Source organism: Syngnathus leptorhynchus, chromosome 18, assembly GCF_054491065.1.
Source record: "Syngnathus leptorhynchus isolate UIUO chromosome 18, UIUO_Slep, whole genome shotgun sequence".
NCBI lineage: Eukaryota > Metazoa > Chordata > Actinopteri > Syngnathiformes > Syngnathidae > Syngnathus > Syngnathus leptorhynchus.
In genome coordinates this window covers 4953620-4969718 of record NC_141212.1, presented here as the reverse complement: position 1 = coordinate 4969718, position 16099 = coordinate 4953620, and positions in this window count along the sequence as shown.

Here is a 16099-nt window from a genome sequence, read left to right as displayed (position 1 = left end):
CCAAATCAAAGCTTCAACATGACATCATATGTTTATGTTTAAGCCTCACTGGCTGATATCATCAGAAAAATATCATTGTATGACATTTGTGTTAAAGTGACTTCAAAAGAGTTTTTGACAGACCAAAAATATAGTTAAGACTGTACTGTTGGATTTAAATCATTATATTTAGTTTTCCTAGAAAATAAAACAATTCAGTAATAATGCCAGAGGGACAGAATGAATTTCTCAGAAGAATTAAAGTGATTTGGAATCTCAGTCAATCAAAAGGTTGTTTGTGAAAGAACGTTTCCCCATTCAAGTGGATGAAAATAGAATTAATCTGTTCCGAAAAAGGATTGAATACTAAATTAACAGAAATCCAAGTCAGAGTACTATGGGCATTTGTACTTTTTTTTTTTTGTTGAACAAAGTCCATGATGTCACAAAAAAAAACTGTACAGTAAATACATAGAAGTGTGTTCTTTCGTTTAGCTACCTAGTAACCCCGACACGGAAACATTTCCATTGCAGTAAGAATGATGAATACTTCAGTCCAAATGCAGCAGTCGTGTAACTTTCGAAAAAAATACCATTGACTCAAATTGCTCCATCAATGCCGTGGTGAATAGCATAAAATGAAATTGAGTTCAAAGGTGAAATCACTGGTGACCTAAAGTTGACACCCATCCAGTGATTGACACATCTGTTGATAGCATGGTTGTGTAGAGTCCTGCAGAATGTAAGATGTGTGATGAAGTGAAGTCAAAAGGTCTTGTCAGAACAAAATTGCAGTTCTTTGTCATTTTTTTTTTTATTCCTCCTCTCTAGTTCATGAGCTCACTCCAAAAAAAACATGTGGAAATGATTGTGATGCTACATTGATTAATTGCTGTGAATCATCGGTGTCAAACCCGAGGCCCGGGGGCCAGATACGGCCCATCACATCATTTTATGTGGCCCGCGAAGACAAATTGTGAATCGACTTTGCGTCAATACTTAAATTGCTGATTGTCTTCACTTTTAAAAATATTGCTCGCAATTTCTATTCCCATTTATTTTAAAAAAAATATTTGAACAGTTTTTACTAGTCTCTGATTTCAAAGCTAGTTATTCATCAGTGTTCCATGTGTTTTTGGAAGAAATATAATTCATTCTCCTCCCCCTCTCATCTTCTATTTAGCATGCAACTTGTGTCACCCTCAACCAACCCTTCCCCGCATTGTCACTGTCCCCATGTGTGATGACGATAGAGGGTCTTCCACGTCACTATGTTCTCTATCAGCAATTTACAAGGACTAAAGAATGCTTTCGCTTTTAATTAAGCAAATCAAAATTTGAAATGATAAACCGCTTCGACATGATCTACTTGCCCTACGTCCCTAAGCACCAACACAATTAAAATGGTGAAAAAAAGGATTAATGGATTATTGCAAGACACAAAAATCAGCTTGAGTTTATCTGGAATCCATTTTCACGCCCTTTGTCCAGCACAGATATGGAGTGAGTGTGTGGTTGTGTGTGTGTGTAACCAAGTATCAGCTGTCCATGTGCTTGGTGTGTCCATCCTTGTCGAATTTTGTATATAGGTAATATAGATTAATAATGAATATTATATAAATAGTAATAAATATTTCTCGAAACATGTTCAACTTGATGGGACTAAATTAAACAAAAATAAATAAATAAATAAATAAATAATTGGTAAAAAAATTTAGATAGTTGCTTTATTATCTGTAGCCCAAATAAAAAAAAAAATGCTTTATAACCTTTTCATCTTTCTGAGTCACCAAAAGATCGGCAAATATAAGTAGTTTTTTTTTTTGTTTGTTTCTTTTTTAAGAACAGACCAGTAAGTCATCAAAGAGCCTTGATTGAATGGCTTTGATTTCAAGTACACTAATAACAGAATAATGGATGCTGTAAACATGCACTTATGTTGGGGTTGATGGCATTTTGGCAAAATTACAAAATGAGCCATTTGAGTCTTGAGGAGAGTACAGAATGTTTGACCTCTTGCCATGGTCAGTGTTGTGTAACAGGACAATGGAAGATGACCCCCTCAGATAGAAAAGACTCAGCAAGGCTCAAGGTTGCTGATAAATTATAATGTATTTAATGTGCGTGCTGAAGACAGACCAGCAAAAAGATCCCACAACTTTCTCAAAATAGCTAAATCAATATCGATGTAATGAGGAGTGGCCATGCTGAGACATGATGAGGGAAAGAGCGACCACGACTGTATGAATGACATTTCCCCTTCATATGGCCTTGCCATTATTTTCAAGCTGTCCCTGCATCCAATCCCCTAGTGAGTTATCTCTTCCATTATGACAGGGCCAGGTTCATATTCATACAAAAGCTTGAAGCAGTGTCCTTTGCCTCTGTGATACTCATCTCAAGGTTTGTCCTCTTCATGCACCTTCACCTCAGCGCCAAACCACTTAAACTTAAGTGAAACGCATTAAATGTGGTTTTAATTATGTACAGTTTACAGCAACAATTTGTTACTTGTGAGGTTTGTAATGTAATTTTTTACAAATCACGTCAGTTTTTATACTATAATATAATTAATGTAATATAATATTTATGATAATATAATTTTATAATTTGTACTTTCTGCGTCACATATTTAATATAATATAATTAATATAATATAATATTTATAATAATATTATAATTTTATAATTTGTACTTTCTGCGTCACAGCCACATTTCCAAAAATTCAAACAAGAGTAATGGACCAGCTTCCCAGTCAACTGCAAGGCTCTATTAATATCCATCTACTTTATTTTGCTATTAGAAGTGTGTACATATTGTTTAAAAATAGCTTGTATGCTGAATTCATAATGCGCTGTCAGACTTCTTTTGCCTGCATTTGAAGTTGTGCGTATAAAATAATGGCCCCATTGTCAATCATGCAAAATAATACGACTTTCTTTTCATAGCACAAATTACAATTGTTCTTGTCTGGTCTCGCTTTCCTTTCGATTTGCCTTTTTGGACATTTTGAGGTCCATTCATATGAGCTAATGGATCTCATTTGCTGTCATTGGAGTTTGAGCAGTATGTTTTTTTTTTTTTCCTATTGTGGCTTTTGTGTCTTACATTAGACTTGCAAACCCTTCCACTTTTCTCTGGTGGCATGCATGAGCTCATCTGCCCTGCAGTGAAGATTTCAAAAGCATGCTGCTTTCACATGCAAGCACCTGCTGTCACTTAGAGCTCACATGCCACGTTGACAACATGGATTTGGGTAATGGTCCAGCAACAACAGACACAAACCGTCGAGATCCCACAGGGAGAAAGAGAATGACAATAGAATGCAGAACTCCTGCAGATGTATAAATGGGAAACGGAGGACCAAACAGGATCATTCATCCATCGAAAGTATTTTCTGTGCTAATTAGACACACATAAAAACGTTGTTTTTTTTCCCGAAATTTCGGATTATCAAGCGACATAAACCACCCCTCTCATTGGAAATAACATTTTGATCACAATGAGTTTGATTGGGTCAACAATTAAATATAATTCCTAGCTAACAGCTGGTCGGAATGATCACCATCATTTTGCACTCTGCCAAATGACGCTCATTCATTCAAATGATGTCCAAGCAATATAATGATACATCCATCTCTTAATTTTGCCACAACTGTAAAAAATTGTTTTTCTAGATTTCTTCCTGTTTGAGGAGCAATGGGAACAAACGAACAAATCAATAAGTGAATGTACATATGAACATACAAACGAATAAAATAGTCTCCATCTACATCTATTCCTCAAAATACGCAATTATTTTTCACACATTCTTTCTATTATAACCTTTGTATGTAGAGTTAGCGTGTGTATACTTGACCACAAACTTTATTAAACGCGCGTTTAATAAAACAAAGGCTTGCTTCTCTCTACTGAACTGTGAAGTGCAGCAATTTATTTTTACTAGAGACTGGTGGCTCATAAACAGCTCTGAAGATAGTGGCTAGGCAATGATACATGGACTTTCCCATGTTCACCTTGGACTCTCCTTTTTCCGCTCCATAACATTACACCGAGTAATCGCAAAATGGAAAATGCTTTTTTTACAGTGTGGGGAAATAGAATGTGGATTTACTGGAGTTTCAAGGTACTAAAATGAAATACTGTATATTCTGAGTGTTGAATTGCATTCCTATAATGGAAGCAGAATTTTTGGGAGGGACTACGGTGTTGCAATTGGTTTTTATCCTGGTGCCCCAATTTCAGAGCAAAGGACTTGGAGACTGTCGGAGCAAAAAAAAAATAAAAACAATAGCATTGAGAGAAACAGCATTTTACCCCTGACGAGTACATTCATCAATTATAAAATATTGCTGTGCATTGAACAATTGTCATTGTTGATAATTCTTCAAAACTGCAAGGCACTTCTTTTCATTCACTGATGTCAAAATACTCTTCAAACAGGATGGTAAAAGAATTGCTGTGTCTCAAGCTGCATTTTCAATCAGAATATAGATGAGTACCAAACATGTCCGCCAAGGGAAATGTCAATCTGCACGTAATTTTTTTTCTGCTGTACTTGCACTTAGTGCCTTCTTCCACATTGACTTCACTCTTCATGTCTGCATTGCATGCATGTTAATCACGGAATCGGCAGAATTGATTGGTTGTGATGAGGTTAAATATGTTTATGGTTGTCATGATTACCCGATGTAGAGAGTTCTGTAAAACAATAAACGGTTATTAGTGATCAAAATAAAAAACTGGACCATTTTTAAGTGAAAAATAAATTACATTTCCTTGTCAATTAGACTTTTTTGGGTTTTTTTGGCTGACATTTGATGTAAATGACAAAAACTAAAAATATATATACGTATTAATAAGCAGGGAAGCAATCGTTTCCAGGACCAGCAATTTAAATAAACTCATCAATTAATAGAGATAATTTCATTTTGAAAGAACAGGACAGCCACAAAACAAATTGAAGCTCTCAGCTGACACTTTGATTATTGTTACTCAATGAAACCATGTTAGATTGTGTTATCTTTCTCTAGTCATTCATTTTCACCAGCCAGTTGAGCTCATTATACACAGTGATGCTGGAAATGCATTGAGGGGGCATTAGAGGGAGGCAATTTACAGAATGTGCCTGTGTGTGTCTTTTGTGACAGTGCCATGCTGGTCATCTTTTTAAAGTTGTTTTTTTTTTATTCTGGGAGATTTGCAAGTTTCTCTAAGCTTTCATCACAGTGTCACAGTTAGGGCTCATTTGCATATGTGCATCACTCACAGACCCGTAATATAAAAGAATAAGAGGATAAACGTTTCAAATGTGTTAGCAAGTGACGTTTTCATTTTGGTTTGATGACTTAATGTGAGGCCGTGCAGTGTCAAGGGCAGTCGTAATAAACATTGACAAGCTAGTGGCTTGGCAATAACTACTCTGATGGTTTAATGTTGAGTGGACCTTAACCTAAGACCTTTTTGACCAAGTCTTACAGCCATTTTTTTTTTGCCATTATTAATATTATCACCTTGTTGTCATTGCAGTCACATGTGAAAGATCCGAGTTGAAAAAATTATTATATATGTATATATTCTTTTATTATTTCCAGTGATACAGCACTCTTATTTCATCAATAGTTCTTCTTGCTGCATTTTTGTCTTTTGCCCCTTCTTTTATTCCCTCTATCCCTTTTGGTCAGTAGTTTATCTTTGCTCCAAAGTCACAAGAGATAAAACTCCAAATAATGACCCACCATCTGTCCTTCTCATTAAAGTGGAACATATGTTAATGCACTCAATATGCAGCACTCCTGTGTTCCTGCTAAGTCAAGGGCAAAATTGAATTTCTCCAAGAGATTGCATGTCTCAAATGCATTATATTTTGCTCAATCATTTATACGCTTTAATATTTTTTTCCCCCCTCACTAGAAACCTCAGCATTGAAGCCTGACACATGAAAGTATCACGAGCCACTCTCATTGGAAGCAATCACAGATTAGCTTTCCTCACGCTGGATTTCACGATATGTTTAAGTGCCCAATTTTGATATAATATCCGTTTACATGTAGATAAATGCCACACAATAAAAATGTCACAAAAAGTATGAACACAGAACTAATAATATTATTGTCAAAATTTATTAAAATAATTAAATAAATAAATAAATAAATAAATAAAAATGGCCAGTTCTTCCTTCTGGAATGACCTACCCTTAGGTGGAGAAAATATCATTAAAAATGATGTCATATTTGAATTGAATGCCATATTTTCTATTTTTATTCCATGCATTCTTTTGCAACAATACATGCAACAATTGTCTTCAAATATGGAGTTCATGAAGGCCTAAGCTCCTTAGGAGTGCCCACACTCAATAATGTTTGGGAGCTTTATGTGTGGGTCTGGTTTGATGAACTGATGCCGCAACTGCATTCCTTTTATTCTCTAAATCCCCCAAAAGACCTTGAGCCAAACAGTTCTTGCAGCTAAGCTTTAAATCTTGCCCCGTCCCTTGATTCAAATGCAGTGACGCAGTGTGTTTTTATCAACGGTTGAATGTGCGTGCAGACACCTCCATCGACATTAAAATTCCAACCAGATTCAAACATCCAACTTATTTATGAAAACAAAAATCATCATAATATTGAGATTTCTCCTAACTGAGCTATATTTTATAATTTACTGTGCATGCAAGTAATTATGTTTTTCTCCAACAAATGACATTCTTGCTCAGAGGTTGTTTAAAAAATGGAAAACATAACTGTGGGAGATGACGAAGCAATTAACTCTCGAATAAAATCTGTGAACCTTGCTTCTTTCATAAATGCTGCTGTTGAAATCATTTTTATATAATATATATACCTTGCTCATGAATGTAAAGTCACATTTGATCTTTGACCCTATTTAACGAGCGATCAATTTCCTCGTTAGTTCGCCAGTCTATGACAACAATCAAACTTAAGATGAATGATGTCCTCACAATTAACATAATACCTTCTGGAAATGTGACGGTCACAATGTCTTCACTTTCAAAGGGGATTCCCACACACTTACCCTAATGAGTGATGAGGGCAAAGTGGTGAATGATTACACTTTAGGGCTGAACACTTGGGAGAACAAGTGTTATTTCTAAGGGCCATAGAGAGAGAGAGAGAGAGAGAGAGAGAAAGAGAGTGAAAGAGAGTGAAAGAGAGTGAAAGAGAGTGAAGTGAAGCTAAAATGTTTTTGTAGGCAATGTAAGGGCCTTCACATATAGGCTAAAATCTGCTCCTACAGTGAAACAAGTGTGAATAAATAGTCTACACACCCCTGTCTAAATACCAGGTTTTTACATAAATATTATTTTTTAAAATCCATCATATTTTTCCATTCAACAAGTTATTCTTTTTTCTTCTGAGTGTTTAAATTCTTGTATTTTAAACGTGGAAGGTATCATCCTCAAGGATGTCAATGGTTTCTAAAACCTATTCTATCCATTTCTACCTTTTTATGCTCTTATCAATCACCGGTGAGTGTAATAATAATAATAATATTAATGAAAATAAATAATAATAATAATAATAATAATAATAATAATAATAATAAATCACATTAATTTCCAGAAGAAAAAAAAATCACATTTAGACACTCGTGCTTTTTCTGCGAGGCCGAAATTATGAAACATCGATGTCAAATACAGTACATACACAATAAAAATAGCAATATATACAATACTTTAACATATAAATTCACTACTGCAAAAAGTACCTGAGTTTTGAGAATTGACACTAACAGACAATCAGTCACAGGTGACTGCTACTGTATATTTATTTTATGCCTGCTAACGTAAAGGAAGACAGATTTGTTTCTCTATGGGATCAATGGCTGACTCTCCCTCTGCAGTTTCTCCCTCATTTATCTTCTGGACTTTGATTGCGACATTGTAGCAGCGTGGATAATATGCCTCACTGTGAATGTTGGAGCTCAGCAGTTTCAGCCCTCATCTATCTCTGTTGGATTCTGTTGCCGTTATCCTTTTATCTAGGAAAAACTGACTGTATTTAACACTGATGATAGTTTGGGGTTTTGTTTTTCCATTGTGGCCTACTAGTTTGCATCTGGGAATCATTATTATCTCATTTAGTTCATCTTGAGAATTTGAAAGATCTCTAAAATGGTTTCACCCTTAAAATGACCTACATCCTGTAAAACCCATTAAAAATAAACAACTGGGAGGGTCTTTTCATTCCGTTCTTGCACTTGTACAACTCTGCATCAGAGTTCAAAAGAAATGGGCCAGGGAGTCTGCAGAAAGCCCAGTTGCAACAGTAGAGCGACTGCAGAAATTTCTAGAAAATACTCATTTCTGTGTTTATCGTGCTTTTGGTACATTTTACTAGAATGGTACCTTGGTCAAAATTAAGTGAGTTATGACATCTGAAGTTGAAATAAAAAAGATAAAATGGAGAATGATTTGATTTGGATTAAAAATCTGACATGATACATTAATGGTGCGCCTTATAGTCCGGTGCGCCTTATAAGGACACAGTTTTAAAATGGGCCATTCATTGAAGGTGCACCTTATAGTCCCGTGCGCCTTATAGTCCGGAAAATACAGTAATTGTTGGACCTGTCACAAATTATTACATTACAATTATCTTTACAAATTAAGATGAGGAACACAAGAATACACGCATTAATTTCAAAACAACTATTCATTTCACTGCAGTGTTTTATTAGATTGCTGTCAGTCATGTTCAGTTTGTCAAGTGATGCCTCGTCACTATTAGTACAGTTAAGTGGAGAATGAAATCTCCAGAGAGGACTTTTGACCTTTTGCTAATGACCTTAAAGATCATTATAATTGCTTGTGAGCAGATTATTAAATGCCATTAATGTGTGGTACAGGCCTCAAATGTTAATGTGAAATTTTAGTTAAACTTGTTAGAATATTCTCAGTGTGTAATAAACAGCGGGAGAGCTGCTTCTTCTGTCACTTTTTTTTCTTTCATTTAATATCCATCTTCGTTTTATCATCCCCTTGTAGTCCTTTAGATTATTAAAAGATGTGAGTTCACTGTGCGGCAACCTAGTTTGATGTTATTTTAACTGGATGACTGCAAACCCCAAAAAAAACTAGAGCTCTGTTCATGCATTTCTTGAAAGTACATTCATCCAAACTCAGAAAAGAATCTGCTTTTAAACCTCTGGTTCTATCATTAATCTTTAAACATGAAAATAAATAGATAAAAGTCTCTGATTAAAAAAATAAAATAAAAAAAGTGGAATATTTTTCTTTATAACGCCCAAAGGAGCATCACGCACTGTTGTTTATGTAGTAAAACAAAATGGAGGAAAAAAAAACGAAATCTCTAAAAACCAGATTATAATTGGGGGAAAAATACATTTCAGGATTCTGGGTTAGTCCTGTCAGGTCCAAGATAAATAATGGAGACATTTATATGTACTGGGACTGTGCTGAATTATTTATTTTTACCATGCTTTAACTGGGCTTCCATTTAGCTCTGAGTGCTGAGCCAGTACTGTAAGTCTGAGACTGCAGATTTGAATCAGTCGGGAATTACTTTGCGATAACGTATCCATTCGCAGTTTGCATTATTATGTTTTGATGGTTTGATTACAATGATGAAAAAAAAAAAAAGCGCGGACCATTTGGAATCATTCCCCGGTCAACAAAATAGCTTTACTGATTGATTCATACAATCTGGAACCTTTGTATCAATCAACAGCAGTGACAAATTGAGTCCTCGTTAGCATGTTTAGCATTCAGAGATGGTAGTAAATTTCTTTGCACAACAGATGCGGCTTCGAGAGAACATTGTTCTCCTCAAGGGTCATTTATTTTTAAATTCTAGCTATTTCACTCTCTCCTTTCAGAAATAGCACAGGGAGAGACTGTAAAAAAAAAAAAAGCTGGAGGCGGCCATCTTGGACTTGGTTAAAAGCATAATCCTGGTCACGCTGCATCAGCAGTAAAATAAACATAAGAGAGTGAGGGAATGCCTGAGCTGGGAAACCCCTTTGCACCGAGAGCGTGCTTACTGCAGATATGGTTGAGGCGTGGGTAGGAGATGCAAGAGAATAAAATATTCTGTATTAGCCGCTTACATTCTGATGTTTGGAATTGAAAACAGGAGCAAAATATCGGAGTGGATGGTTGATCTTTTTTTGAAGGAAGAGGTTGAAATATCTAAAATATACTTATTTGCACCCCTTCAAATGATCCAATCAACAACAAATATAAATTCATTGAATCATGTATTTTTATTTGCTTGACCAGGCCTAAATTTCAGGGATTTATTTGAATCAGATAACATTTAATGAATCTACAGTGCCAGAGAATGAAAACATGGACACGTGCAAGTAATTAGATGTGGATGTAGATAAGAACGCAAACATAATAGGAAGGCATTTCAATTAAAGACAACAAACCGAAAAGCCGCCACACCGGATAACAATGCACACAGTCGATTTTTGAGGTAATTGAAAGAAATTCAAGTGTGCCTGATAGTCAATACTATGACGTGCGCAGATTGACCAAATATACCGAAAACAATAGTAGAAGGGGGGAAAAAAACATTTCACAGTCCTTCCGATTATTTTTCTATTTTAATTACAAAACTCTGCCCTGGAACTGCTTGTTTTTTTATCTATAACAGGGGTAACAAACGTATTTTTGTCGCGGGGCCACATCATGGTCATAGTTTGCCTCACAGGGCCATTAAAATTGTCAAACCAAATACATTTTAGAAATGAATGTCTCATATTGTATAGGCTACACAAGAAAAAAGAGAATAATAAAAACTGTTCAAATATTTCAAAATGAAATATTGAAATCAAATCAGATATTTAAAAATTATTTAGAAAGATGAATGGTAAAAATATCCCTATTTTTTAAAAGTGAAAACAATTTGAAATTTTGGAATTGTCATGAATTTGATGCACAATGTCTTCGCCGGCCACCTAAAATAACGTGGCGGGCCGTATCTGACCCCTGGCCCTTGACTTTTGACACCTGTGTCGATGCAAACAGTGATGAATCCTTTTAATTCTTTTTTTTACAATCATCCGATCTTATACAGTTCTCTGCTGTGTGACCGGTGTAATACATCACATTTCTGGACTGACTAGGAGCTGTCTGGTCTGGCTGCACAGGAATTAAGAGCATGTTTTAAAACAGACAGTTGAGCTGTTGAAACAATACTGGTAATGGGTAGTTTCGCAGAGAAAACTGCCTGTGGCCCACCGTGCCTAGAATCGCTAATGAGCTTGCTGTTTACTCTGCAGTGTCTTCAGAGAGGAACAGTTTAACAGCATGCCGCTGATGTATCAAAGGATTTTATTTTGGACGCAGCTTTTTTGCCACGCTTGCTTTGTTCCGTACATTATATCGTTGTAAACAGCTCGCATAAGACAATGAAGTTAAAAAAAATAGTCTGATTCGGATGAAGCAAACAAGCACGGTAGGTTGAAGAGAGCCTTGAAAAATGTCAAAGTCGACAAAGGAAATAATGTGACAATGCACAGTGCAAGGAGACTGTGATCATTTATTTTTTTCTCTCGTTCTATTTCAGGGATTTCAGGCACGTCTCTTGTGATCCATTTTTATCCTTATAACTCTTTTATCTTCGCTTAGCTATTTTTACTACCCATCAGCATGCAGACTTGCAAGCTGATGTAAAGATAGTTTTGACGGTAAGATAAGATACTAATGAAAGATTTTTTTTTCTTTTTTTTTTTAACAGAGCCTCAATCATTTTTACTCAACATTTGAGATATGTCTGATTAACAATTACCACGTTCTAAGCAGTAAGGTTGTCAAATATTTGAGTATTACAACCTGACCTCTGATCAATCTGCTGCATAAATTGACTACAAAACATTTTTATCTGAACATTTAACTCACATTCTATTGTGCTATTTATTGTCAGTATACTTAAGTGTATTGTGGCTAAAATAAATATTGGACTAAAACGATAAAACAAACGCATAAGAATAGAAGAGAAGATTTTTTGAAATCAAAGTCACGACTCTAAGCGTGTGCATGGCTTGGCACCAAGTCTTTTTTTATAATTGAGGCCAACCTTGTACCTCGAGGTGCCTTTTACACAAATTGCAAATCAATATATACAGTACAGTATATCAAATATGTGCCATACTAAAATTCCCTTGCTGGCTCATCACAATGTCTATTTCAGTATGGAAAGCAATTAGAGTAATCAAAATCAAAACAATGCACAATCATTAGAAGTATTGGTCTTCCTGAGAAATTGAATTTCTCATTAATATTTGGTAATAATGGACACCAACTGATGGATGGAAAAAGGATAAAAGTAAACCAAAACCAGTGATAAAAAAAAAAGAAGTGGACAATGAAATCAAACTATTAATGTTTGGTTTCTGCTTTTAAAGAGAAGTACCTTGAGAGTTAAATTAGTTTTATAATGAGGCTTTTGTACCCACACATGTAGGTGCTGTGTTTATGTACACATAAAAAGTATGTGCAGTCAGCAGAGTGGGTGGGACGCCTTGTAAAAACTGCACGTTGAATAATTGATTGTGTACATAAAGCATGGATGGGAGAAGGTGGGAGAGCCTGGAACAAAAAAAAAAAAAAAAAAGATAAAATATAAAAATTATTCTAAACCTAGATTTAAAAAAAAAAAAAAAGCTTGACCTCAAATTTATTTCTTTATGTATTTATATTCAGTTTTATTTATGTATTCATTTATTTATGTATAAATCTAAAGTTAATAAATCCAAAATAAAATAAATCATCTTTAAACTACACTTTTTTCAGTTCAAATAATTTACCAAATATTAAAGGAATTTTCAAGACATTAAATATTAAAGGGCATCCCTGCATGAGTGTTTACAATTGACTGAAATTGACAAGACATTGATTTTCATTTCCCTAAAACGCCCTGTTATTTGTGCCCGATAAAAGTCACTTAGGGCTACACTCACCCGTTAGGTGTAACATAAAACAAATCAGACCATAAATACAGTACAGGCTGACACGAAGCAAAGAGCCTCTGCAGTTAACTAATGGCCTTCAGTTAGGGGATTATCCAGAATCTTTCCCTTGAGAGGGAAACAGCAAGCCACCATCTATCATTACTCAGAGGAAGCTGGGGCTGCAAATCTAAAGAAAAATAACTTAAAAGTAGCACATGTGACGCACATACTTTCATTATCCTTATTCTCAGAAGCTGATGTAACGCAAAAAAGCAGCACACAACTCTTTCTGCCAAAACACTACCACCATAAATGCACTTAGAATTTTTTTTATTGTGGTTAAATGATTGCTTTTTTTTTTTTTAAATGGCTTATATTTTTAAACATTATTAAAACCGTATTTCTGAGATTGTTTTATTTAATAAGTCTAACCAGTGAAATGCAATGCAGACAATAAGTGAACACACAATCCACTCGTGTGCCATTTTTCAAATGAATCGACCCATGTGCCAGAACCATTTCTTGAGTCATAGGCCTGGACAAACATGCACACAAGGGAACGAACGTGCATAGCAATTTACTGCTTCATTGTGATGGGCATTAAGAAACCAATATGGAAGGCTGAGCAATTTTCATTGAGTGCACTTGAAATTATAGCTTTGACGTTGACAAATTTGAATGTATTTAGTAATGTGAGACAAAGATTGATTGGATTCCTTTTATTAGCCTTACAGAATGTGTACATACATTTAACGCCCTTGGTCTTACAGGGGTGGGGAAAATTTTAGGTGTTGACATATCATGCTTAATAATTAATTGCATGGATTTTTAGCACAAAATCCAAACACACATCCTAAATTAAACACTTTATATTGGAGATTGATTTTTTGAATTAATATGTAGTTTTGCAAGGGATATCCACACCTTATCCTTTACAAAAAAATATAAGTTGTTATTGTCATTTTTTACAAATTACAGCTGAAGCTCGATTTTACGTGCTTGGATTCTACGTGACTTTGTCTAATGCGGTTTTTTGTCATGGACTCCAATTTTTTTTGGTCATTAATACATTTCCAAGTATTAAATGAACATTATATAGGCCGTACAAAGCTAAATGACCAGCACGTAAACTTCATTTAATTCTAATTTAAAGGTGTTTGATAAGAAGTAGTCGCCGACAACTATATATAAAAGTCGAAACTCCTAGGCTGTAAGACAACATACCTGACGTAAATTAACGTAAAACAAAGGACCCCGTCGACTGCCTAAAAACATGCCTATCTATAAAAAAACATTCTATATAACGCGCTTTCTGGGTTAATTCCCCAATTCTGGACCCGAAAAATCCATGTAAAATCAAGCTTTTGCTGTACCTCGATTGAGGTGTGTATGAACGCAGTCAAGAATGTTTTTCAGTCCCGCATGAGATAGCTAACTACACCTTTTTTCGTATTTACAATACACGGGGTGTGAAAGAGGGATCACTCATGCGCCACTTTGCCTCTCGCACCAGTGAAGCTGAGGTCCCAGGATGACTGATGTCACACAATTTCTAGTCTATTTCAGTCCCTTAAGGTACCCTTGTCATTAACCTTGCCTTTACCTTGTCTTTTAAGATTTTTTTGATTTTTTTTTTTAATTACATGGGTGTGTTTTTGTGTGTGTTGTGTGTGTTCATGCATACTTCTCTGCGTGTAATTGTGTGTTGTTCCTTGACTAATCTGTCTTCATTAGCGGAATGGACCTTGAGTGTCTAATGTCCTTTCTGCCCTTTAGATCAGTAATGAGAATAAACACCCCTGATACCGCTATACACAAAAAAAAATCCATGGCAAAATAGAAATACACTTGTGGGCCTCATTTTCAATGAGTTAAAAATAGCAGTAAGCTAATGGGACAAGTTAGCATATGATGAGGGAGGGTCTGTAATTAACAATGGAAAACTGAAGACAAGAAAAAAAAAAAAACTTTTTCTCCTTGGTCAAACTTTTTGCTGCAAATTAGCTCCGATAAATGAACTAAATTCCCTGTTGTGACTTTAGGAAGACAATTTGCTAAACTTATTGTTTTCACTGGATACTGGTGCACATTCACATCAAGGTCATCTCTTGGAGGGACTGTAAGCAATTAAATAGCAGGCACTCCACAGGCTCAAAATGGCATCATAACTAGTCTCTAAATGTAAAAAAGAAAATAAAAAGCAAGAATACTTCAATTTTATGGTGGAGTGGGATACTGCCACTTTGCAGAAAAGATTTCTCAGCAGGCAGCCGATGCATCAGCAGTTACCAATTGTCGCTCTTCCAGGAACCTAATTGAGGTCTCTGTTGTCTGTCACTGCGTACAACAGTGCTACAGGAAGTACACAAAAATTAGGTGCACTTGTACAACCATATATTTTATGGTAATGAAATACAGCAAAAGCTCGGAAGGATATTGTAGGTCTAATTTGTGAAATCATTCATTTGTCATTAGTGTGCAAAAGTGGTCACGTATTAAACAATGATCAGCAAACTAACATAATTTTCTTTAACGGGGAGTTTAATCTTCCCATATATATATATATATATATATATATATATATATATATATATATATATATATATATATATATATTTATTTATATTTTTTAAAACAAGAAATGGCGCTATCTAGTGGCAAAAGAGTAACACACAACATACAGTAGCCACTCATTCCGACTATGCGTCATCAATGCTCGCCCACTCCTACAAAGCATTCCTAGGATATGTGTTTGCATTAAAAATAATTATTCAATACACTACAAAGACAAAATATTGGATGTTAGAACTTTATTTTTCGATTGGTGGAAAATCAAGTTGGCTGTGTTCACACCCACAACGCAGCAGAAAGCCTGTTTCTAACTGCGCCAAGATGCTGCATGTGCGGGGAAAAAAAAATGTCCAGCCCATATCAATTCAGTGTTTGCTTTTATCTTACTGTCCCATTCAGTTATCCTTGAAGACTCCTGTCAGTATCCGTCCACTAATAAACCTACGTCTCTTCTCCAATATATGCAAAACTGTGTTTAAGAGGATTTTAGCAGCATTCTTAATTTAACATCACAGGAAAGCTTGAGTGACAGGCTTAGGACAAAGAGGCTTTGAATTAAGGCAAATGTTTGTCTCTTTTTTTTTTTTAGTCCAAAGCAAAGAAAGATGTG